We start from the raw sequence: 25,661 nt of genomic DNA, 5'->3' as shown, positions 1-25,661 counted from the left end.
GGTGTTACAGGATAGGAAAAGCTTTTTGGGAAAACACCTATGCGTGGACCGTCCGAGCCCTGGCGGCAGACCATCCGCGACACTAGGGTGAGCCTTGGACAAGAACACTGCAAAAACACAAGTTAACACTACGAACCGTCCAAAGGAGAAGTGAGCAGCGTCCGAGACCAAGCGTGGACCGTCCAGCCTCAGGCGCGGACCATCCGGTCGTTGAAAAACCAGAAAAACCTAAAGGTGACGGGTTCGGTAAAATGCATTTTTAGCGTCCTCACGGACCGTCCGGGGTGCACGGCCGGACCGTCCGCGACTACTTTATCTGACATCTGACAACGCATGCATTAAATGCACTAAAGCCGTTGATATTGCCGTTACTGCTGACCGTTGCGATTTCAGCCATTGATGTGCACGGGCGAACCGTCCGGATAGAGGGCGCAGACCGTCCGCGACCGACAGAAAAGAAGCAACGACTAGAAAGTGATTGGAGGCTATAAATACAACCCCAACAACCTACATTCAGAAGATCTAAGCACTCTACCCATTAACATTCAATACAAGAGCTAGCAATCCATTCCAAGACACATTCAAAGCTTCCAATCTCTCCAAGTCCCACAATTAAGACAAGTGATCATTATTGCTTAGTGACTTGAGAGAGTGTGTGTTGGGGGCCTTCGGCTTCCGAAGGTCCTCTAAAACATGATTTAACAATATTTCTGGAGTAAAGTACATTGACAGGTATCTTTGGACTCGGATCAGAGCCACGGTACGAAGAAGCACAAAGAACACGAAGGTTGGCGCAGAGCCAAAGCTGTGTGTAGAAGAGCTTCGGAATAGCGGCGGAAAAGGAAACCGACTTAAAGATGAAAAACCAGATTGGACCTCGAAGAATTATCATAGAGTTATTGATAAATGTGAGGGGCATTAATGTAATTTTACATGGGCTGCGTCCCGTGCCTATAAATAGATGAACAGTGATCCTGTACTGTTCACGCTGAGTTGACATTGGCTTTTGCGTCACACTTGTAATTTTACCTTCTCACGAGCTGAAGGTACATTTGTGATTTAATATCATTTTTATATTTTCATTATAATAAAATGAAAATAAGTCGGCAATAGTATACAACTGTTCATGCTATCTTCATGTTTCATATGTTTCCTTCTTCATTATTATATTTTATGCTTATGAAGGTGCGTCCTTCATAACCTTCGTCCAAAAATCATTATATCCTTGGGGGAATAATGCTTCGAAGGACGAAGGATATTAACATTTAACATTTTCTGTTGCCTTGTTCTTGACTCATAGCATTTGAGAACAAGTCCCCAACAGTGTGATTCGTGTGTTATTTGTCGCTCTTATTGCTTGGTTTTCGCAATCGTGCTTTCTTCATCTCTTTCTCAACCTTCTAAGTGAATTGTAAAGCTAGCAAGATACACCTAATTGTGTGGTGATCCTTGCGTGGTCTTAGTGACCCGTGTGATTAAGAAGAAGCACTCGACCGTTCTAAGTGACTGATTGAGAGAGGGAAAGGGTTGGAATAAACCCGGCCTTTGTGGCCTCCTCAACGGGGACTAGGTTCTTTGGAACCGAACCTCGGTAAACAAATTGCCATGTTCAATTGTATTGATCTCCATTCGATTTGTTTACCCCTCTCATTTCTCGCAAAAGTTCCCTTGCTCATATTGATTTGAGTTTGCTCCCAAGGTTATCCACATTGATTGAGCAACTCATAGCAAGGAGAACTATCTTCTGCACTCCGAATTATTTATAACACTAACCCCAAGCATAGTGCGTGTTCAAAGTGTATAATTTTTAGGTTTCTCCTATTCACCCCCTCTAGGCGACTTTCAATTGGTATCAGAGCCCGGTGCTTCATTAGAGTCTAACAACTCCAAGTGATGTCGGGAGAACATGCCAAGAGGGAGATTGTCACACCTAGTTTTAGAAGGCAAACCAAATGCGAACCATGTATGTGCAAGGATCAGCAATTCACGTACACAACAGTTACATAACTGGACATCATCACACCGTGCTCAAATAATGACATAAAAGAGGGTATAATAGTCGATTACATCATGATGTCCGAAACATCCACATAGTCTTTAACAATAATCAAAGTGCGGAAAAGAAACGTAGATACACACGGCCTACACAGGCAGCCGATTGGGGGTTTGCCGCTAACACACGCCTAGAACTCATCGTACTCTTGGAACTCCTAGAAGTCCTCCTCCACGACTTCATCTTCACCTGAGCAGTGGTTGCAATGCTGACAACCTGGGGGGGTTTGGTGTGTAAAGCAAGAGTGAGTACACATCAACATACTTAGCAAAATGTCCCATTTGGCTGTAGTGGACTAGCTTTATGTGGAGTTAAGTCAAGCCATTGCTTTTAGTTGGTCAGGTTATTATTTACTAGTAGAAAGCCAGGTTTTAGCATTAACCCAAGTTATTAACCCAGATGTACCCTTTCCAAACGGAAAGAATACCACTTACCATTACCATAGTCATAACCAAAACCATCATCTTTGTCACCACCTGTAAACCATACATCTTTCCACAAGTCGTGATTCCCTTTCTGCCCGGAGATCATGACTCTCCATTGATCACTACCAAGGTGACCCAACAGGGTATCACTATGTAGCCTTTACAAAGATTCCCTAGGGCTGTAGCCGCCCGTTAGGTTTCCTAAATGCACCGCACTCCTCCCCAAGGGGCGAACCAAACTTGGCAGAGCGAGCCGCATACACCGAGCCCCATTAACGGCACGACGGCTAAGAGAACTACACCATGGTTCCTCTAACTATTCAGCTAAGGGCGTCCCATTCCACCCTCATGGTTGCACTGTTTTCCCGGGCGGTCATCCAACGAACAGGTCCTTACGGAGAGGCACTCGAGAAACAGCTCGAGTCCCCTTAAGGGCCACAAGTACCATCATCATAATCAAAAAGGAAAACAACATATCATAGATATCTCATCATGTTCATTGATTAATGTGAAGCACTAGCATAAAGCTAAACTGAAATAACCCAACCAAAATAGGTAAACAAGGACAAGATAGACAAAAGCTAGTCAATCCTTAGGTATAAACTGTGTAAATGCGGGAAGTGAATTATAGGAATTAGTAGGACATAGATGGGTCAAGGGACACTTGCCTTCACCAACCGACTGCTGCTCAGGGTCTTCACCTACAACTCCTTCGGACTCCGCCAACTGACGAGTTCAAACATACATTCCACACATTCAATACAAAAGAACAGTACACCACATAATGGAATGCAATAAATAAACAGACGTTCGACGTAGGGCTCGCACTTACGACTAAGCGAGAAAGAGAAAGTAACGGTCGAGGCCACGGTCGAGAAGCGATCACGTTACACGATTATAAATTAAAATACTCAGAATGGTATTAATTTAGACATCGCGTTTAACATAGGGTGAAGTCATGTTCTATGTTTAATCATTATAAGCAGATAAAGGTAAATTAAAAGGATTGTCGTGCGGCGAGACGCGCGACACAACACTTAAATTGAATTAAGAAATAAACGACTCGTCGCGCGACGGAGCGCGCAACGAGACACTTGCATTAATTATAAAGAGACGTTAAGCGTCGCGCGACGAAACACACGACGACATATGTCAACAAACTAAATTTAAAACAAAACGTCGCACGACGAAGCGCGCGACACAGCTCATTAATAAAGATGAATTTAGAATAAATCGTCGCGCGTTGAAGCGCGCGACGCAACATGTCGACTAAACTAAAATTAAAAATGGGTTAAACTAAAACTTAAATGCCGCGCAACACAGTCACACGTGCGAGAACACGTTGCGTGTGCCGGGGCATGCGAGCGCGGGGTCGTGGGGCGCGGGGGCCACCGGGGCGTGGGGCGAGGGAACGAGCCGCCATGGGGCGTGGACGCGCAGGGGCACGAGAGCGGGGACGTCGAGCCACCGGGGCGCGAGCGCGCAGGGACGCGGGCACGAGGACGCCGGGCCGCCGTGGCGCAAACGCGCAGGGGCGAGGCCGCGGGGGCCACGGAAGCGAGGCCGCGGGGCGCGCAGGGTGAGCTGCCGCTGCCGGAGCGCGGGCGCGGATGCGGGGACGCGGGCGCGCAGGGGAAAAGGAAGGGGAGGGGGAGGGGAAGAGAGAGAGAGGGAGAGGAAGAGGGGAGCTCACCTCGGGGGTCCAAATCCGGCGATCACTGTCTCAAAAACCTAGGGCACCACAGGGGAGAGAGAGAGAGAGGTTGCTGCACAGGAGAAATCAAATGAGAGAAAGGGACCAGGGGGCGCGCGCTTGGGGGAGGGCTCGGGCGCTAGGGGCACGCCGGGCCGGGCCGGGCTGGGCTGGGCCGCACCGCGGGTCAAAACTCCGTGGCACGCACAACCATAGATCGGAATTCAATCCGCGAAGCAAAATCCGAAACGGAACTAAGCAACGCACACGATTAAGCACGAAATTAGACAAAGAAATATGATTCGGCATGATGCAACACTCATGACCACTTAGGTTTTGTTTACACATGACACGGACACCAGTCCCTATATCGCTTTGAAATTGGGAAGAAGGAGCGAAACGGGAAAAGAAAAGAGAGTAACACCTGAATTTGGTGAGTAAAAAGAAGAAAAAATCTACCCCCAAATTCGTGACGTTACAAACCTATCCCCCTTAAAAGAATCTCGCCCTCGAGATTCAAGGTTGGCTAGCAAAGAGTTCAGGGTACTTGGCCATCAGATCATCTTCACGCTCCCAGGTTTCTTCTTCCTCAGAGTGGTGACTCCATCTGACTTTGCATATTCTGATAGTTTTCCTCCGGGTGACTCTGTCTGCAGTCTCAAGAATATGCGTCGGCTTCTCTATATAGGTCAAGTCCTCCTAGACCTCCAGACCTTCCACTGGCAACTGCTCTTCTGGCACACGCAAACACTTCTTCAACTGAGACACATGAAAGACATCATGCACTGCAGACAAACCTTCTGGCAGACTGAGCTGATAGGCCACTTGTCCATGCTTTGCGAGAATCTGATACGGACCAACATAGCGGGGTGCTAGCTTGCCTTTGACTCTGAATCTTCTAACTCCTCTGATAGGCGAAACTTTCAGATAGACGAAGTCTCCGACCTCGAAACTCAGCTCTCTCCTTCTTGTGTCTGCATAGCTTCGCTGTCTTGATTGCGCTATCTTCAGATTCTCTCGAACCATTTTGATGTTCTCTTCAGCTTCGAGCAAAATGTAGAGGACCCGAACACTTGCTTTTCTCCAGGCTGATCCCATTGCAACGGAGTTCTACAACTCCTACCATAAAGCGCCTGAAATGGTGACATCTTCAAGTTGACCTGGTAACTGTTTTTATAGGATAACTCTGCATAAGGTAGCCTCTTGTCCCATCCGGACTGATCTTGCAACGCGCAAGCTCTCAACATGTCTTCAAGAATTTGATTGGTTCTTTCAGTTTGACCATCTGTCTGCGGATGATAAGCTGAACTGAAATTCAGATGTGTACCCAAGGCTTCATGCAACTGCTGCAAAAAATGAGAGGTGAACTGCGTTCCTCTGTCTGACACTATCTTCTTTGGCACACCATGAAGACAAACGATTCGAGACATGTACAACTCTGCCAACACTACACTGCTGTAGTTGGTCTTGACGGGTATGAAGTGGGCTGACTTGGTTAAGCGGTCCACCACTACCCAAATGGAATCATAGCTGGCTCGAGTGCGAGGCAATCCGACTATGAAATCCATTCCGATTTCATCCCATTTCCACTGAGGAATTCGCAACGGTTGCAACAACCCAACTGGCCTCTGATGCTCTGCCTTGATCCTTTGACAACTGTCACATATAGCCACATGCTCTGTGATCTCCCTTTTCATTCCGTACCACCAGAATTTCTTCTTCAGATCCTGATACATCTTCTCACTTCCAGGGTGTATAGAATAAGCTGACTCTTGAGCTTCCTTGAGGATCAATTCCCGAATAGACTGGACATTGGGAACACACAAGCAGTCTTTGAACCATATCACACCTTCTGCATCTTCCCGAAAGTCTTTGCCTCTTCCTTCCAGAATCAGCTGCCGGATTTCACTGATCTTCTCATCATTCTTCTATGCTTCTTTGATTTCCCGCTCTAGGTTAGGCTCTAACTCAACTGTTACTCCTCGCATATTGTTCAGAAATCTGAGGCTCAACCTGTCAAACTCTTTGGCCAACTCATAAGGCATCAGATGAGTGACCATCAGATTGACTTGACTCTTCCTGCTCAAAGCATCTGCTACTACATTCACTTTGCCTGGATTCATAGTCCTTGATCAATTCTAACCATCTTCACTGCCTCATATTCAGCTCCGACTGAGTGAATATGTACTTCAGACTCTTGTGGTCTGTGTAAACATCGCATTTCTGCCCATACAGATAGTGCCTCCATGTCTTCAGTGCATGAACCACTGCTGCCAACTCTAGGTCATGGATTGGATAATTCTTCTCATGAACCTTCAGCTGTCGGGACAAGTAAGCCACAACTCTTCCCTCTTGCATCAACACGCATCCCAAATTAGTGTAACAAGCATCACAATACACTGAGAAGGCCTTGTGCACATCAGACAAGACTAAGACAGGTGCTGTAGTCAACTTCTCTTTCAGCGCTTCAAAGGCTTCTTGGCATTTTTGGGTCCACTTGAACTCAACCTTGTTGCCTAGCAAAGCTGTCATTGGTTTCGCAATCTTTGAGAACCCTTCGATGAATCGCCTATAATATCCGGCCATCCCAATGAAGCTTTTGATTACTCGGGCATCTGTTGGCGCTTTCCAATTCAGAATGTCTGCCACTTTCTTTGGATCCACAGCCAATCCTTCTTTGTTAATTATGTGAGCCAAGAACAGGACTTCATCAATCCATAACTCACACTTGCTCAACTTTGCATACAGCTGGTGCTCTCGCAATCTCTGCAAAACCATCCTCAAATGATTCACATGCTCCTCCTCACTTTGAGAATATATCAGAATATCATCAATAAATATCACCACAAACTTGTCAAGATAATCTATGAATACACTGTTCATCAGATTCATGAAGAAGGCTGTGCATTCATTAGACCGAAAGACATCACAGTGAACTCATACAACCCATACTTGGTAATGAATGCCGTCTTCGGAATATCTGAAGGTCGAATCCTGAGCTGATGGTAACCTGACCTCAGATCAATCTTTGAAAACATGCTGGCTCCTCTCAGCTGGTCGAATAGATCTTCTATTCTGGGCAAGGGGTACTTGTTCTTGATCGTGACCTCATTCAGAGCTCGATAATCGATGCACATCCTTCTGGTGCCATCTTTCTTTTCCACGAACGGGACAGGGGCGGCTTAAGGCGAGGTGCTTGGCCGGATGTAACCTTTTTCTGACAACTCATCGATCTGCTTATTGAGTTCAACTAACTCTGGTCCAGATACTCTGTAGGCTCTTTTAGAAATGGGGGCGGTGCCAGGAAGAAGCTCTATAGCAAACTCAACTTTCCGCTTAGGTGGCATGCCTGGTAAATCTTCCGGAAACACATCTGGAAATTCTGACACAACCTTGATAATCTCGAGTGAATCTGGCTCCTTGCTATCAATAGCGATATGATGACAACTTCCTTGCCTTGGCTCAGGCGGGACTAACTCAGTCACCACTTCCTCTTCTAGTGGGGACATCAACTTGATTGTCCTCTTATCACAACTGATAACTGCCTGATACTTATCTTGCCAGTTCATCCCTAGGATGACATCTATTCCCTGAGTACCCATTACTATGAGATTAGCGGGAAACGCTATCCCCCTTATTTCCACACTTACATTCAAGCAAATGCTATCGGTTCGAATTCTACCACCGGCTGAGTCAATTTGGATGGGGGTTGACATGGTAGTGATTGGAAGATTATGTGCTTCTACCCATGATGCAGTAATAAAAGAATGTGTTGCTCCAGTATCAAATAACACTTCTGCAATATGGGAGTCGACTGGAAACATACCTACTGTCATGCCGGGGGTTTTCTGAACTGCTGCAGCCTCCAAGTGATTCAGTCTCCCATGGTTGTAGCGTGGCTGAGAGCGGTTGCCTGCTCCAGGCTGAGACACATTCTGCTTTGCTGGGGCACTGGGGTCTGACTGCTGCTGGGCTGCCTTCTTTGGATATTGCATCATCCAATGGCCTTGCTCTCCACAGTGGAAATATGCTCTGCTTCCACCTTGAACTGGTGCTGCTTGACTGTTCTACTGGGTTGCTAGGGCGGGAAGACGAGGTGCCTGCTGATTCTGCCTCTAGAACTGACCTCCTCCAGACTAATTGTTCTGGCGATTCTGCTGCTGGTGCTGAGGGTACTACCTTTGAAACTGCTGCTGCTGAGGTGGACGCTGGTTCTGCCTGAGCTGCTGAGGTGAGTTGCCTGAGAAACAAGGACGATTGCTGCTTCTAGGCTGAAGTCCACTGATCTTACGCTTGCGATCCTCCATCTCCTTGCGCTTCTCTGTCATAATCGCTCTGTCGATCAGGTGTTGAAATGTGGGGAAGGTATGATTCATCAGATGATACTGCAGAGGGTCAACCAAGCCCCTCAAGAAGCGATATTTCCTCTTGGCATCTGTGTTGACATCCTCAGGAGCATAACGAGATAGCTACAGAAACTTGTCTCGGTACTCACTGACAGACAGAGGCCCTTGCTTGAGCGCCAGGAGCTCCTCCTTCTTCACTGTCATCAGGCCTGCTGGAACATGGTATTGGCGGAAATTGTTTCTGAATTCCTCCCATGTGATGGTGTCGGGGTTGGCATGGGTGCGAGATAAGACTCCCACCAAGACTGGGCTGCTCCTCTCAACAGACGAGGACCATACAAAACCTTCTCCCTGTCGTCGCACTGAGCGGTGTGCAACTCCCGCTCCATAGTGCGCAGCCAATCTTCAGCATCCATGGGGTCAGAATGAGTGAACGTTGGGGGATGACCTCTCATGAATTCAGCACACTTGTCTCTGGGCATCTGAGGCTGAGGTGGTGGCTGCAGCTGCTGCTGCTGTTGAATGGCGACCAGAGTCTGACTGATGGCTTGAACTGCCTGAGTCTGCATCAAGAACATCTGCTCGATCGTCATCGGGGGTGGGGGTGGCAGCTGCTGTTGCTAGGGTGCCTCATCCTGCTGAGCTGGCCGCTCATGCTGAGCATGCCTTTCTCCTCTGTGCCTATTTTCTAACATCTGCAGAATGCAATCACACATCAGAACTGATCTTGCAACTTGCAGCATAAGAAAAGAGTATAGAATTCTTCCACCATACTGAACAGATGAACATCTTCACTGACTTCCAACACAGACCAACACAACTTCTCAGATAAAGAGGAAAGTAGAACAAAAGGGCTTCCCAACTAGGAAATTAATTTTATTAACACTTAACAGGTAAACCAAAGTGCAGGGGATACCTACACCCTGGTGACAATCATTACAAAGATCCAAATCCAACATAGTTCATCATGACAAACATAAAGGCACAGGATAAGCAAACTACCCTGTCTAACTTAGACTAACTAAGAGTAAGACTGATGCTAAGACTATAGCTTCTATATGTATTTTTTCATACTAATTACAAGATCTGACGCCGATCTATGGTTCTAAATTTATCTTGGTCCTACAGTCGGGGTCGCCATAAGTCTAATGTCCACGCCGAGGTGAGCGGTACGGGTGCTGAGTCCCGACGGAAGCGGGGGAGCCATCCTCCAGGTGACGATGCTCCACACGCTCAGCCCGCAGCTGGGCGATCTCAGCACAAGTCCTACTCAGCTCGTCTAATGCATGGTCCAGCTCCGTGTTTAGCACGGCGGCTAGGTTGACTATGCTGCTCAACCTAGGATTGTCCTCACCAATAGGTGAGACAATCATGCCTCCTGTGCTGCCAGATGGGTGACGGGGGTAGTACTTCAGGTTGAGACCATCGGCTACCCCGCCGAGAACTGAGCAGTAGTGCGAAAGCGCACGCCGTGCGACATCTTGCATGGCCGCCTCAGTTGAGTCCCGCTCAGAGATGGAATAGTGCTCTGAGGAGACCTCCGCACCCCGGAGACTGTTCTCCAAACGGCGCACCAAGTAGGTCACCTCCCAACGGTCCGGGTAAACCCCACGACTGTGCTTGAAGACCACACAATGATACTCGATAGACCAAGTACGCCGGTCGAGTGCCCGATGTAGCAGGGTGTCGAGCGCATCGTGGAAGTGAAACCCGCGAGCAGCGTCGTAAGTGATGGGTCGAGCAACCCATCCTTCCAACTCCTGCTCCTCAGAAAGGTCGGTGTCGTGGCTCGAGCTGCTGTCGCCACCTCCGTCGTTTGGGTCTCCTCCAGCGGCTACTCCAGCGGCTGGGGCGCTCTGTGGTGGTGCAGGGGGCGCCTCCAGCGGGAGCATAGGGGAACAGCTCCTCACAGACTCTATCTCCTACTGAAGCGAGAAAAAAGAGTCCTGCTGCTCCAGCTCCTGTCGTCAACGCTCCTGGTCCTCGTGCAGGCAGTGGTGTAGCCTCTCCAAGTGGCTGGACTGACCGATCACTGGACAGCGAAGCGGACGCTCCGCGAGACGAGAGGGTAAGAAGGGGATGACAGACTTCCGTGCAGTGTGTCTAAGACGAGCCATCTACAAAAGACATCGTAAGCATAAGAGTGAGAACATAACTAATATGACCAGCAAGTAGACCATAAATAAATGAAGAATTAGAATAAAACAAAATTTTCAGCAAGGTATAATAATATATAGTAGAACATAGTTTTGGTCGATATGACCAACTTTTGAAGGGATACCAAAGTCAAGGTAATAATAGGGGTCTATAATCCTTAGAACGACCATTCTACTCTAGGTTAGCGGTCCTACAGTCAGCACAACATTGATATCACCTATGTCACACCCGATTTTAGAAGGCAAACCGAATGCGAACCATGTACGTGCCAGGATCAGCAATTCACGTACACAGCAGTTACATAACTGGACATCATCACACAGTGCTCAAATAATGACATAAAAGAGGGTATAATAGTCGATTACATCATGATGTCCGAAACATCCACACAATGTTTAACAATAATCAAAGTGCGGAAAAGAAACGTAGATACACACGGCCTACATAGGCAGCCGACTGGGGGTTTGCTGCTAACCTACGCCTAGAACTCATCGTACTCTTGGAACTCCTGGAAGTCCTCCTCCACGACTTCATCTTCACCTAAGCAGTGGTTGCAATGTTGACAACCTGGGGGTTTTGGTGTGTAAAGCAAGAGTGAGTACACATCAACATACTTAGCAAAATGTCCCGTTTGGCTGTAGTGGACTAGCTTTATGTGGAGTTAAGTCAAGCCGTTGCTTTTAGTTGGTCAGGTTATTATTTACTAGTAGAAAGCCGGGTTTTAGCATTAACCCAAGTTATTAACCCAGATGTACCCTTTCCAAACGGAAAGAATACCACTTACCATTACCATAGTCATAACCAAAACCATCATCCTCGTCACCACCTGTTAACCATACATCTCTGATCAAGTATCTCGAATCAATGGAGCTCCCTTGGCCGCTAACCGCGAGCACGACTGATATATCAGTTTTCAAACACTCTGCAGAGGTTGCGCACTTTACCCACAAGCCGTGATTCCCTTTCTGCCCGGAGATCATGACTCTCCATTGATCACTACCAAGGTGACCCAGCAGGCTATCACTACGTAGCCTTTACAAAGATTCCCTGGGGTTGTAGCTGCCCGTTAGGTTTCCTAAATGCACCGCACTCCTACCCAAGGGGCGAACCAAACTTGGCAGAGCAAGCCGCATACACTGAGCCCCATTAACGGCACGACGGCTAAGCGAACTACACCGCGGTTCCTCTAATTATTCAGCTAAGAGCGTCCCATTCCACCCTCATGGTTGCACTGTTTTCCCGGGCGGTCATCCAACGAACAGGTCCTTACGGAGAGGCACTCGAGAAACAACTCGAGTCCCCTTAAGGGCCACAAGTACCATCATCATAATCAAAAGGGAAAACAGTGTATCATAGATATCTCATCATGTTCATTGATTAATGTGTAGCACTAGCATAAAGCTAAACTGAAATAACCCAACCAAAATAGGTAAACAAGGACAAGATAGACAAAAGCTAGTCAATCCTTAGGTATAAACTGTGTAAATGCGGGAAGTGAATTATAGGAATTAGTAGGACATAGATGGGTCAAGGGACGCTTGCCTTCACCAACCGACTGCTGCTCAGGGTCTTCATCTGCAACTCCTTCGGACTCCGCCAACTGACCGTTATCTATATGAGTTCAAACATACATTCTACACATTCAATACAAAAGAACAGTACACCACATAATGGAATGCAATAAATAAACAGACATTCGACGCAGGGCTCGCACTTACGACTAAGCGAGAAAGAGAAAGTAACGGTCAAGGCTACGGTCGAGAAGCGATCATGTTACACGATTATAAATTAAAATACTCGTCTAAACAGAATGGTATTAATTTAGACATCGCGTTTAATATCGCGTCTAAACAGACATTCGACGCGCGACACAACACTTAAATTGAATTAAGAAATAAACGACTCGTCGCGCGACGGAGCGCGCAACGAGACACTTGCATTAATTATAAAGAGAAGTTAAGCGTCGCGCGACGAAATGCACGACGGCATACGTCAACAAACTGAATTTAAAACGAAACGTCGCGCGATGAAGCGCGCGACACAGCTCATTAATAAAGATGAATTTAGAATGAATTGTCACGCGATGAAGCACGCGACGCAACACATCGACTAAACTAAAATTAAAAATGGATTAAACTGAAACTTAAACGCCGCGCAACACAGTCACGCGCGCGCGAACACGCTGCGCGTGCCAGGGGCACGCGAGCGCGGGGTTGCGAAGTGCACAGGCACGCGGGGCGCGAGGGCCCGGGGCGTGGGGCGCGGGAACGAGCCACCACGGGGCGTGGACGCGGGCGCGGGGGCCGCGGGGCGAGCCGCCGCCGCCGGAGCACGGGCGTGCAGGGGCCACGGACACGGGGGCCGTGGGCGAGGCCGCCGGGGCGCGGGGCGAGCCGCCGCTAGGGCGCGGACGCGCGAGGCTGCGGGGCCGCGGGTGTGCAGGGGACGCGGGTGCGCAGGGGAAAAGGAAGGGGAGGGGGAGGGGAAGAGAGAGAGGGAGAGGGGAGGGGAGCTCACCTCGGGGTCCAAATCCGGCGATCACCGTCTCCAAAACCTATGGCCCCACGAGAGAGAGAGAGAGGTTGCTACGCGGGAGAAACCAAATGAGAGAAAGAACTAGGGGCGCGCACATGGGGGAGGGCACGGGCGCCAAGGGCGCGCCGGGCTGGGCTGGGCCGCACCGCGGGTCAAAACCCCATGGCACGCACAACCACAGATCGGAAATCAATCCGCGAAGCAAAATCCGAAACGGAACTAAGCAACGCACGCGATTAAGCACGAAATCAGACAAAGAAATATGATTCGGCATGATGCAACACTCATGACCACTTAGGTTTTGTTTACACATGACACAAACACCAGTCGCTATATCGCTTTGAAATTGGGAAGAAGGAGCGAAATGGGAAAAGAAAAGAGAGTAACGCCTGAATTTGGTGAGTAAAAAGAAGAAAAAAATCTACCCCCAAATTCAGGGCGTTACAGAGATGGTAGACGGCAAAAGGCCGGAAGGCCCGGAAAGGAAGAACGATGAACGGACTCCGTCAAAGGAGGCCGGCGACAAGCACAAAGAGGAATCTACTTCCTCCATCAAGTCACATAGGAAGGGTGACAAGAAGAAAAAGAAGATGAAGAAGGTGGTCTATTACGAGACCGACTCTTCATCACCCTTCCACAGCCGGCGCTGAGTCTACCACTTCGAAGAGTCAAGAGTGCAAGAAGTATAGTAAGATGCATGTACGCTATCCTTGCATTCCTAAACGTGCTCCTTTACTTTCTGTACCCCTAGGCAAACCACCATATTTTGATGGTGAGGATTATTGTATGTGGAGTGATAAAATGAGGCACCATCTAACCTCACTCCATGAAAGCATATGGGATATTGTTGAGTTTGGAGCGTAGGCACCACATGTGGGTGACGAGGATTACGTCTCCGATGAGGCCACCCAAATAAGGCATTTTAACTCTCAAGCAACTTCTATACTCCTCGCCTCCTTGTGTCGAGAGGAGTATAATAAGGTGCAAGGGTTGAAAAATGCCAAAGAAATTTGGGATATCCTCAAGACGACGCATGAAGGGGACGAGGTGACCAAAATCACCAAGCGCGAGACGATCGAGGGAGAGCTCGGTAGATTCGTCCTCAATAAAGGAGAGGAGCCACAAGCAATGTACAGCCGGCTCAAAACAATGGTCAACAAAGTGCGCAACCTCGGGAGCACCAAATGGGATGACCATGAAATGGTCATGGTTATTCTAAGATCTCTTGTTTTTCGTAATCCTACTCAAGTTCAATTAATTCGTGGAGATCCTAGATACAAACAGATGTCCCTCGAGGAGGTAATTAGCAAGTTTGTGAGCTTTGAACTTATGATCAAAGACTCCAAACACGTTGTCAACTTGGAGCAAGGTGCCACCTCCACGCCCGAGGTGCAACCTATTGCATTCAAAACAACGGAAGAGAAGAAGGAAGAGTCTACACCAAGTAGACTCCCAATTGACACCTCCAAGCTCGACAATGAGGATATGGCTCTTATCATCAAGAGCTTTTGGAAAATCCTCAAGCAAAGGAAGGGGAAGGACTACAAACCCCGTTCCAAGAGGGTTTGCTACAGGTGTGGTAAGTCCGGTCACTTCATTGTAAAATGTCCATATATAAGTGACTGTGACAGGGTCGACGATAAGAAAGGAAAGAAGAAAATGGAGAAGAAAAGATATTACAAGAAGAAGGGTGGCGAGGCGCACATGGGGCGGGAATGTGACTCCGACGAGAGCTCCACCGACTCCTCCTTCGACGAGGACGCCGCCAACATCGCCATCAACAAGGGACTTCTCGTCCCCAACGTCGGGCACAAATGCCTCATGGCTAAGGACGGCAAAAAGAAGAAGGTATATTCTAGAGATAACCCCAAATACAATACTTACGATGATGAGGGTAGCTCTAGTGATGATAATGATGATTTAACTTCTCTTTTTGCAAACCTTACCAATCAAAAGAAAAAGATTAATGAACTGATAGAAACCATTAACGAGAAGGATGAACTCTTGGAATGCCAAGAGGACTTGTTCGTTAAGGAAAATAAGAAATTTGTTAAGTTGAAAAATGCTTATGCTCTTGAAGTAGAAAAATGTGAGAACTTGTCTAAAGAGCTTAACATTTGCAATGATCCAATTTCTTGTCTTAGAACTGAGAATGATAATTTAATTGCTAAGATAGAAGAATTGAATGTTAGTAATGTTTCTACATCTACTGTTGAACATGTCACCATTTGCACTAGATGTAGAGATGTTAATGTTGATGCTATGAATGATCACATTGCTATGATTAAAGAACAAAATGATCACATAGCTAAGTTAAATGCTAAAATTGCCAAGCATGAGCTTGAGAATGAAAAAAATTAAATTTGCTCATAGTATGCTTTATAATGGGAGACGCACTGGCATTAAGGATAGCATTGGCTTCCAACAAGGGAGCCAAAGCAACATCAAACTTAATGCCCCCCAAGAATAGACTATCTAATTTTTGTTAAGGGTAAGGCTCCCATGGTTTATGATAGAGAGGGTTACATTTTATATCCTGAAAACTATCCTGAGCACAAAATTTGGAAAATTCATGCTAGAAAATCTCATACTGTTTCCCATCATGCTTATATGTATAGTATTGAGGCATCTAGCTCTAAGCATTCAACTCATATCAAAATGCCTAAAAAGAAAATTGCTAATGCATCAAATGAACATTGCATTTCATTTAATACTTTTGATGCATCTTTTGTGCTAAGTAACAAATCAGGCAAAGTAGTTGCCAAATATGTTGGGGGCAAACACAAGAGTCCCAAGACTTGTGTTTGGGTACCCAAGGTGTTTGTTTCTAATGTGAAAGTACCCAAGACCGTTTGGGTACCTAAGAGCAAGACCTAAATTTGTTTTGTAGGTTATGCATCTGGTGGAACAAGTTGGATGATCGATAGCAGGTGCACAAACCACATGACAGGGGAGAAAAGGATGTTCTCCTCATATGAGAAAAATGAAGATCCCCAAAGAGCAATCACATTCGGGGATGTAAATCAAGGTTTGGGAAAAATTGCTATATCTCTTGACCATTCCATTTCTAATGTTTTTCTAGTAGATTCTTTAGATTACAACTTGCTTTCCGTTTCTCAATTATGCAAAATGGGCTACGACTGTCTATTTACTGATGTTGGTGTTACTGTCTATAGAAGAAGTGATGATTCAATATCATTTAAGGGGGTATTAGATGGTCATCTGTACTTAGTTGATTTTAATGATAACAATGCTGAGCTAGACACTTCCTTAATTTCTAAGACTAACATGGGCTGGCTCTGGCATCGCTGACTTGCTTATGTTGGGATGAAGAATCTTCACAAGCTTCTAAAGGGAGAGCACATTTTAGGACTAACAAATGTTCATTTTGAGAAAGACTGGATTTGTAGCGCATGTCAAGCAGGGAAGCAAGTTGGAGCTCATCATCCACACAAGAACATCATGACGACCGATAGGCCGCTTGAATTACTCCACATGGATCTATTCGGCCCAATTGCTTACATAAGCATCGACAAGAGTAAGTATTGTCTTGTAATTGTGGATGCTTATTCTCGCTTCACTTGGGTATTCTTTTTGAAGGAAAAATCTCAAACCCAAGAGACCTTAAAGAGATTCTTAAGACAGGCTCAAAATGAGTTCGGATTGAGAATAAAAAGATTAGAAGCGATAATGGAATGGAGTTCAAGAACTCTTAAATTGAAGGAATTCTTGAGGAGGAGGGCATCAAGCATGAGTTCTCTTCTCCATACACACCCCAACAAAATGGTGTTGTGGTGTAACACCATAAAAGCCATCAATTAAAATAATGAATTTAGTTATTATATTAATTAGGGTCATAATTTTTTTAAGTGTTTAATTATTTATTTGCATATTGAAACAATTTTCGTTGTGTGCGCTTGATTGCTTATCGGATGTTTATTATCAGGTATTCGTAAAATGAGATCCTAGTAATTAAACAATAATTAGGAAATATAGTAATTATTAGTCTAAAAATAAGTATTCTATTTATAAATATTTTTGGTAAATTTTTATGAATTTTTTGAGCTCTTTAAAAATGCATTTCGCAATTAAAAAAAAAGGAAAAAAAACCAAATCCTACACTAACCGGCCCACTAGGGGCCCAAAACCCCAAAACCTAACCCTATGTTCCCGCGCGCGCGGCCAGGAAATCCCAGCCGCCGCCACCTCTCTGCTCCCTCTTCTCTCTTCTCTCTTCTCTCTTCTCTCTCTCCCACTCTCTCTTCCGCCGCCGCCTCTCTCCCTCACTTCTCTCCCTCACTTCTCTCTCTACTCCCTCGGCACCGCGCTCCCAACGCGCCCAAGCCGCGCGAGCCGCGCCCTGCCTGCACGCCGCCCTGTGCTCACCGCGGTCGACCGACCCGAGCCGCTCGGCGTCCGCGCGAGCCCCGCCGTGCGAGCCGCTCCAGCCGCCCGACCACGCGCGCCCCAACCCGACGTGGTCCCGGGCCGCGCCCGTCGAGCAGCCCGATGCGAAGCTCCGGTAGCCCGCTCGACCCGGCCCCACCGCGACCTCGACTGGCTTACCGCGTGACCCGAAGCCGAGCGCCAGGAGCCGATGTCCGCGCGTCCCTTCGTGACCCCGTCGTCCGTTCGTTTATGCGCATGGTTAATTCATCGTGTTAATGGAGATTGATTCTTCCGTTCCCTTCTCCCATTCCTTCTCCCATTACAAGCAGGAAACGGTAGCACCCTTGAAGACCACCAGTGACCCTTTCTTCTCCCCCTGCTCTCTATAAAAGGTACAGCAGAGCCTCCCCATTCCTGCCTACTCGAATTTGCCTCTCCCTCTAGCACTCCTCGCTCATCGCTAGTGCGTTGCCGTTCATCGCCGGAGTGTGCCGTTCGTCGCCGGAGTTCGCCGGAGCGACACACTCGCCGTCCATAGTCGAGCCCCGCACTCCGTCCGGCCGAAATCCGTCGATCCATCCCCGTCACACGCACGAACCCGAGGTTGATGACGACCCAAATTTATTTTATGTATTTTATAAAGTATTTTTTTGATTCGATTCATGAGTTGTATATTTTGTTTGTTGTAATATGAACACATGTGATTCCGATTTATGTATATATGAGCGTTATGGAATTGTTTGGTAGATTCATGCGATTATTAGCACCGTGTTATGTCATGTTAGTCGTGGCGTTGAATTTTGGATTAGAGAAATATGACAACATTTAGTAGTCACACGTTGGCGATAAAAATGCTAGATAGGAATTTTTGTAGTTAAATTTGGTCACAATAAATTTTAGAAACTACTTGGAGAATTATAGGTGCATTTTTCGATGGAGTAGAAAATGGTATAGAACTCATATCATTTGAATAATATAGGATTTTAAATGATTTATCTAATTATTTTATTAGCATATTTTTTTTATAAAGAAAGGAGAAAATATCATTGGTAGATGGTAAAATAGGTTTTTGCTAGTCAAATAAACATGTTCACAGATTTAGAACTTAAAATTGTTAGAGTACTAGTTTATGTCAAATAACCTCGTTTGTGTTAGAAAATGTTCAATTAGTAGTTTATGTAGATTTTTAGAATATTAATATTATTAAATTCATTCTTGCTATACTAACTAATTTGAGTTAGAAGGAATAAAAGGTATTAATTTATTTATTAGTATTAAAAGATAATAAGTATTATTTAATTTCATTGATGGTGTTAAAATAAATTAATATTAGTTAAAATTATATTTATTGCACCCACTCATAAATTCACCATTAGGATTCACATTAATAGCCACAATTGAATTAATAAGTATTTACGCGATTAGTACGTAATTAAGATATGATTAGTGCGATAGGTTAATGTGTGCTTAATGACGTATTGGTGTATGTTTATGAATGGTGCATGTTTATTTATTGGTGTATGTTTTATTTTTGTATGTGCGCTATGCGACCCTATTAGAAGCAGATTGTGCGGTAGACGATCCGAACTCGTTCGAAGACGATCCGCAGGACCCGCTTGAGCAAGGCAAGTGGATTCTCCCTCTGCATATTCTGTTTGTACCTACTCATTGCATATAACAATGTTTACTTTTCGATATGTTGCATAATTTGATGGGCTTACCTAATTAAGGATTTCCTAGATTTACTACCTGTATTCCTTGTTTAACCTGGGAAAATAATTACGCTGTGCAAGATTCATGCTACCGCTCAACTTAATGATTCTTAATGTCACTCTTGAATTGGTTTTAATGTTCCAAAAATGTTAATTTGCAATTATGACATTAACCCGATGGTTAAGTTAACTTTATTATAAACTTAATTGAAACATGGAGTGACCACCCAGGATAACAGTGCAACCACGAGTGCTATCATGGCTCTGGCTTTGGTAAATAGCTCTATATGCTTAGTGCCTAGCAACCTTACCTGAAAGATGGGCAAGAGGGGGAGCGGTAGGTGCTGGCAGCCCACGTTAACATGGGGTCGTATTCTTGGCTAAGGTACTTCACCCAGGGGGCCACCACCATCGTCTTAGAAACCTTAGCGGGTTGCTTCGTATTAAGTGTATTTTGTGAAAACCTCATAATGGATCCCTAGCCATTCACCTCGGCAGTGTCTAAGGGTCCGATCAACCCGGGCTAGATGGGATACATGGCTTGTGGGTAAAGTTGTACCACCTCTGCAGAGTGTAAAACTGATATATCAGCCGTGCTCCCGGTTATGAGCGACCTGGACTCCTCACATGATAATTGAACTTGAAGATGGAATTAAATTGAGATCCGATGATCTGCCAATAATTTGCTTAAGTGGTTTCACTTAAGTGTTTTTGTTATATTCATATTCCTTTGTTTAAATGGGATATTTGGGATTCACATTTATTAGTAAGACAGGTGTTGTTAATAAAATATTGACCAACTAAAATGCTTACTGCTCAACCATAGCCTCACCTTGTTATACCTGCATTAAAATTTTCCCCCACTTGCTGAGCCCCGACCATAAGTGAGCTCACCCTTGCTAATATTTTGATCAGAGGGTGATGCTGGAGACTTTGATGGAGAATTTATCGACGAGGAATTCTAGGTTTAACGATGCGCCGGTCAACTTCCTGTGGAAGATTGCCCAGTTGTTTATTTCGGCTCTACTTTGATGTGATACTTGTTTAAGACACAATGTCTCAGATGATGTAATAAAGTTTTATACTCTCTTTACGCCTTTATTGCATTGTCTTTTGATATATTACACTTGTGACGTCAACATATGTGTGGAAATGGATCCTGGCACACATATGGTATGCGCTCGGTTCTACCCCCTGGAACCGGGTGTGACAGAAGTGGTATCAAAGCCATGCTGACCCTAGGTCGTTAGACTAGTTAGAAATGGAAAGCCTAGTAAGTCTTTCAAAACTTGAGTTATTTTCCTCCATAAAAAAACTTATTTTATCTCAAAACTCAACTCCTTTATATTCAACTCTTCTAGTCTGATTTTCTCTCGTCTATCGGAAGGTTGCTATCAGAAGAACTGCTTACAAAAGTATCACCTATATTGCTCAAGATCGGCCAGCACCCTCTACCCCACCTTTGGATGACGAAGAAGAAATGTCTTTCTCTACCTTATCCTCATTCTTTTTGGAAGGCTTTGTTATGGAACCCCTGAGTCTATCACCATACTCCTTTAGGTTGATAGGATAGTTTATTGAAATAAGCTAGACGCAGTAGACGATAAAATAGTGTTATACTATAATAATAACAACAATGTGATGGTGATGTTTGATATGTTTGAGTTGGATTTTTGTTTGAGTGCAATGGTCTGATGGCCAAAATAGCATTAAAAAAACATAAACTTAAGATATTCCCCTCTAGAATCTTTTCTACTCCTCACCCTTCTAAGGATTTCACTATCTAACCAATCAGATGGTGAACGCCCGTTGAGGACCCAACAACAACAGGAATCAGCGTGGTCAACAAATACCACCACCACCACCGAACCCCAACATGGAACAATTCATCGCCGCCCAGATGCAGCTTTTGCAAGGACTCACTGCATCTGTTCAACAGATTCAGCAGAACCAGCTGAATCAACAGCATCAGCAACAACAGCAGTATGCACCCCCGGCCAGAGATAAGCACCGGGACTTCATGAGTCATCACCCGCCGACATTTTCTCATGTGGTTGATCCTCTGGATGCCGATGACTGGCTCAAAGTCATTGGAAAGAAGCTCGACATAACTCAGTGCAACGACCGGGAGAAGGTCTTGTACGCCTCGGGAAGACTCGAGGGAGCTGCGTCCGATTGGTGGGATGCCTTCACAGCGGCACATCCCAACGCAGATACCATAACCTGGCAGGAGTTCCGAGGGAACTTCCGCGCTCATCACATCCCCTCTGGAATTATGAAGTTGAAGAAGAAGGAATTCCTTTCCCTTACTCAAGGGAATATGTCTGTAAGCGAGTATCGTGATCGCTTCACTCAGCTTTCACGCTACGCACCAGAAGAAGTGGACACTGATGAGAAGCGCCAAGAGCGTTTCCTGGAAGGATTGATTGGACCTCTGAACTATCAACTTCAGAGTCACACTTTTCCCAACTTCCAGACACTGCTGAACAAGGCAATCGGCCTTAAGAGTAAAAGGAAGGAGCTATCTGACCACAAAAGAAAATTTCAAGGTCAGTCCAGCAGGAACACCCGGCCAAACAATGCTCAAGGTTCGCAGTTCCGCTCTGGAAATCAGGGTGGAAACAATTATCAAGTGCAACGCTCTGGACAGCAAAGCCAGAGAAGTAATCAAAACCAGAATCAGCAAAGGAGCAACTCCCAGACCAACCAGAGGTCTGGTGGAAATTCACAGAACCGTCAAGGTGGCACCAACAACACGCAGGCCAGAAACAACGCACCAGTCCAACCCAACGGCTGTTTCAAGTGCGGTGAACTGGGCCAATATGCCAACAACTGCCCAAGGCGCAACCAACAGACACCTCAGAAAAGCAATACTCAGAGGAATGACCAGAGCACCCCCGCTCGTGGATCTGCTCAGAACAAGACTCCGCAGAACCAGAGCCGAGGAAGGGTCAATCACGTCACTGCGGAATCAGTGCCTGAGGATGCCGACATTGTGTATGGTATGTTTCTTGTTAACTCCATACCTGCATCAGTTTTATTTGACTCTAGAGCATCACATTCATTTATAACTGAGTCATTTGTGGAAAAACATAACATACCTAAGTACCCTCTGAAGAGGATATTACACATTAGTTCACCAGGAGGTGACATGAAGGCCACACACTCATGCCCTCATGTTAATATCAAGATTCAAGGAATAGATTTTACAGTCGACCCAGTGGTCCTAGGATCCAACGGGATTGATGTGATTCTTGGATGCAACTGGTTGAAAAGTTGTGATGGAGTGATACGGTGTGCCAACGGAACAATTACGTTGACAAGTCCTCAAGGTGAAAGAATCCAAGTCAACATAGACAAGTCAACAGGTGAAAAAGGGAAGACAGTGATCAATCACTTGGAAGAAAAGCCCTTGGAAAATATCAAAGTAGTGTGCGAATACCCAGACGTATTTCCGGAAGAATTACCAGGTATGCCACCTGACCGTGGTATAGAGTTTTCTATTGAATTAGTACCCGGAACCGCACCTATCTCGAAAAGACCATATAGAATGGATGTTAAAGATTTAGTAGAATTGAAGAAACAAATAGAAGAATTACTAGAAAAAGGTTTCATTCGCCCAAGTTCATCCCCTTGGGGAGCCCCAGTGCTATTTGTGAACAAGAAAGATGGTTCGAGGAGAATGTGCGTCGATTATAGAAGTTTAAATGAAGTAACCATCAAGAATAAATACCCACTACCTCGAATTGAAGATTTATTCGATCAAATGAAGGGAGCTAAGATATTCTCGAAGATAGATCTGAGATCGGGATATCATCAGTTAAAGATTCGAGCAGAAGATGTACCGAAGACAGCCTTCACGACGAGATATGGATTATATGAGTTTTTGGTCATGTCGTTTGGACTGACTAATGCACCAGCATACTTTATGAACTTGATGAATAAAGTATTCATGGAATATCTGGATCAGTTTGTGGTCGTATTCATTGACGACATACTGATATATTCTCCGAATGAGAAACACACGAAGATCATCTAAGGCTAGTCCTACAAAAGCTTCGTGACAACCAACTGTACGCAAAATTCTCGAAGTGTGATTTTTGGTTGAAAGAAGTTGCTTTCTTAGGGCATATTGTTACCGATGGTGGAATTAAAGTGGACCCAGGAAAGATAAGTGAGATACTAAATTGGAAGCAACCCAAGGATGCGTCCAAGATCAGAAGTTTTCTTGGATTAGCAGGATACTATAGAAGATTTATTGAAGGTTTTTCCAAGTTAGTGAAGCCACTTACCTCTCTACTGGAGAAAGGCAAAGAGTTCAAATGGGATGAAGCTTGCTAGAATTGTTTTGAAGAACTCAAGAAGAGGTTAACCACTGCACCAATACTGGTAATGCCAGACATCCACAAGGGATTTGATGTGTATTGCGATGCATCACACCTTGGACTTGGATGTGTGCTAATGCAAGAAGGAAAGGTGATTGCTTATGCTTCAAGACAGTTGAGGAAACATGAGAAGAATTATCCTACGCATGATTTGGAACTAGCTGCCGTAGTGCATGCTTTGAAGATTTGGAGGCACTATATGATTGGAAACAAGTGCAAAATCTTCACGGATCACAAAAGCTTGAAATATATATTCACTCAGAAGGAACTCAACCTCAGACAGAGAAGATGGCTTGAGTTGATTAAAGATTATGATTTGGAAATACAATATCACCCCGGAAAAGCAAATGTAGTAGCTGATGCTTTGAGCCGTAAGGGTCAAGTGAATAACATCACTACTCATTTGATGTCACAAGAATTGTGCTGGGAAATGGAACGACTCAACCTTGGATTTCTCAATAATGTAGAAGCAACGGTGATGGAAGTTGAATCTACTTTTGAAGAAGAGATTCGTAAAGGACAAGAGTCCGATGAGAAGATTAAGGAAATTAAAACTTTGATTAGTTTGGGTAAAGCCCCAGATTTCACGGAAGATGAACAAGGCACAATATGGTTTAAGAAGAGAATCTGTGTACCGGAAATCGAGCACTTACGCCAACTTATTTTGAGAGAAGCTCATGATTCAGCTTACTCTATTCACCCTGGAAGTACAAAGATGTACCAGGACCTTAAGGAAAAGTATTGGTGGTACGGTCTGAAAAGAGATGTTGCTACTCATGTTGCACTATGTGACGTGTGTCAGCGAGTTAAAGCTAAACACCAAAGACCAGCAGGATTGCTACAACCTCTCAAGGTACCGGAATGGAAATGGGAAGAAATCAGTATGGATTTTATAGTTGGACTACCCCGTACTCGAGATGGCTATGATTCAATATGGGTCATAGTAGACAGGTTAACTAAAGTGGCACACTTTATACCTGTGAAGACAACCTACTCAGGAGCCCAGTTAGCAGAGTTGTACATGTCGAGGATTGTTTGTCTGCATGGAGTACCGAAGAAGATCGTATCAGATCGAGGAACCCAGTTTACCTCGCGCTTTTGGAAAAGACTTCATGAGTCCATGGATACCAAGCTAAACTTTAGTTCAGCTTATCATCCTCAAACGGATGGGCAAACGGAAAGAACAAACCAAGTGTTGGAAGATATGCTAAGAGCTTGCGCTCTAAAGCATGGTAGAAGCTGGGATAAAAGTTTGCCTTATGCAGAATTTTCGTATAACAACAGTTATCAAGCAAGTCTCAAAATGGCACCGTTTGAGGCACTATATGGACGAAAGTGTAGAACACCGCTTTATTGGAATCAGACCGGAGAAAGTCAAGTATTTGGTCCAGAAATACTCCAAGAAGCCGAAAAACAAGTACAGATTATTAGAGAAAATTTGAAGACAGCACAGTCAAGACAGAAGAGCTATGCTGATAATAGAAGAAGAGAGTTGATGTTTGAAGTAGGAGACTTTGTCTACCTTAAAGTTTCACCGATGAGAGGAATGAAAAGGTTTAAGGTTAAAGGAAAATTATCACCTCGCTATATTGGCCCATTCAAGATTTTGGAAAGAAAAGGCGAAGTAGCCTACCAGTTAGAACTACCTGATAGATTATCAGATGTGCATGACGTATTTCACGTATCACAACTCAAGAAGTGCTTAAGAGTACCAGAAGAACAATTACCCATGGAAGAACTGAATGTTAATGAAGATTTGACTTATTCGGAGTACCCAATCAGAATTCTGGAAACATCTCGCAGAATTACACGGAGTAAAGTCATTAACATGTGCAAAGTTCAGTGGAGTCATCATTCGGAAGATGAAGCCACTTGGGAAAGAGAAGATGAACTCAGAGCAGAATTCCCTCAGCTATTCTCGGAAGTTTCTTAATCTCGAGGACGAGATTCTTTTAAGAGGGGTAGG

This window comes from Zea mays, chromosome 7 (genome assembly GCF_902167145.1).
Source record: "Zea mays cultivar B73 chromosome 7, Zm-B73-REFERENCE-NAM-5.0, whole genome shotgun sequence".
NCBI lineage: Eukaryota > Viridiplantae > Streptophyta > Magnoliopsida > Poales > Poaceae > Zea > Zea mays.
Note: the sequence above shows the minus strand (reverse complement) of the source record.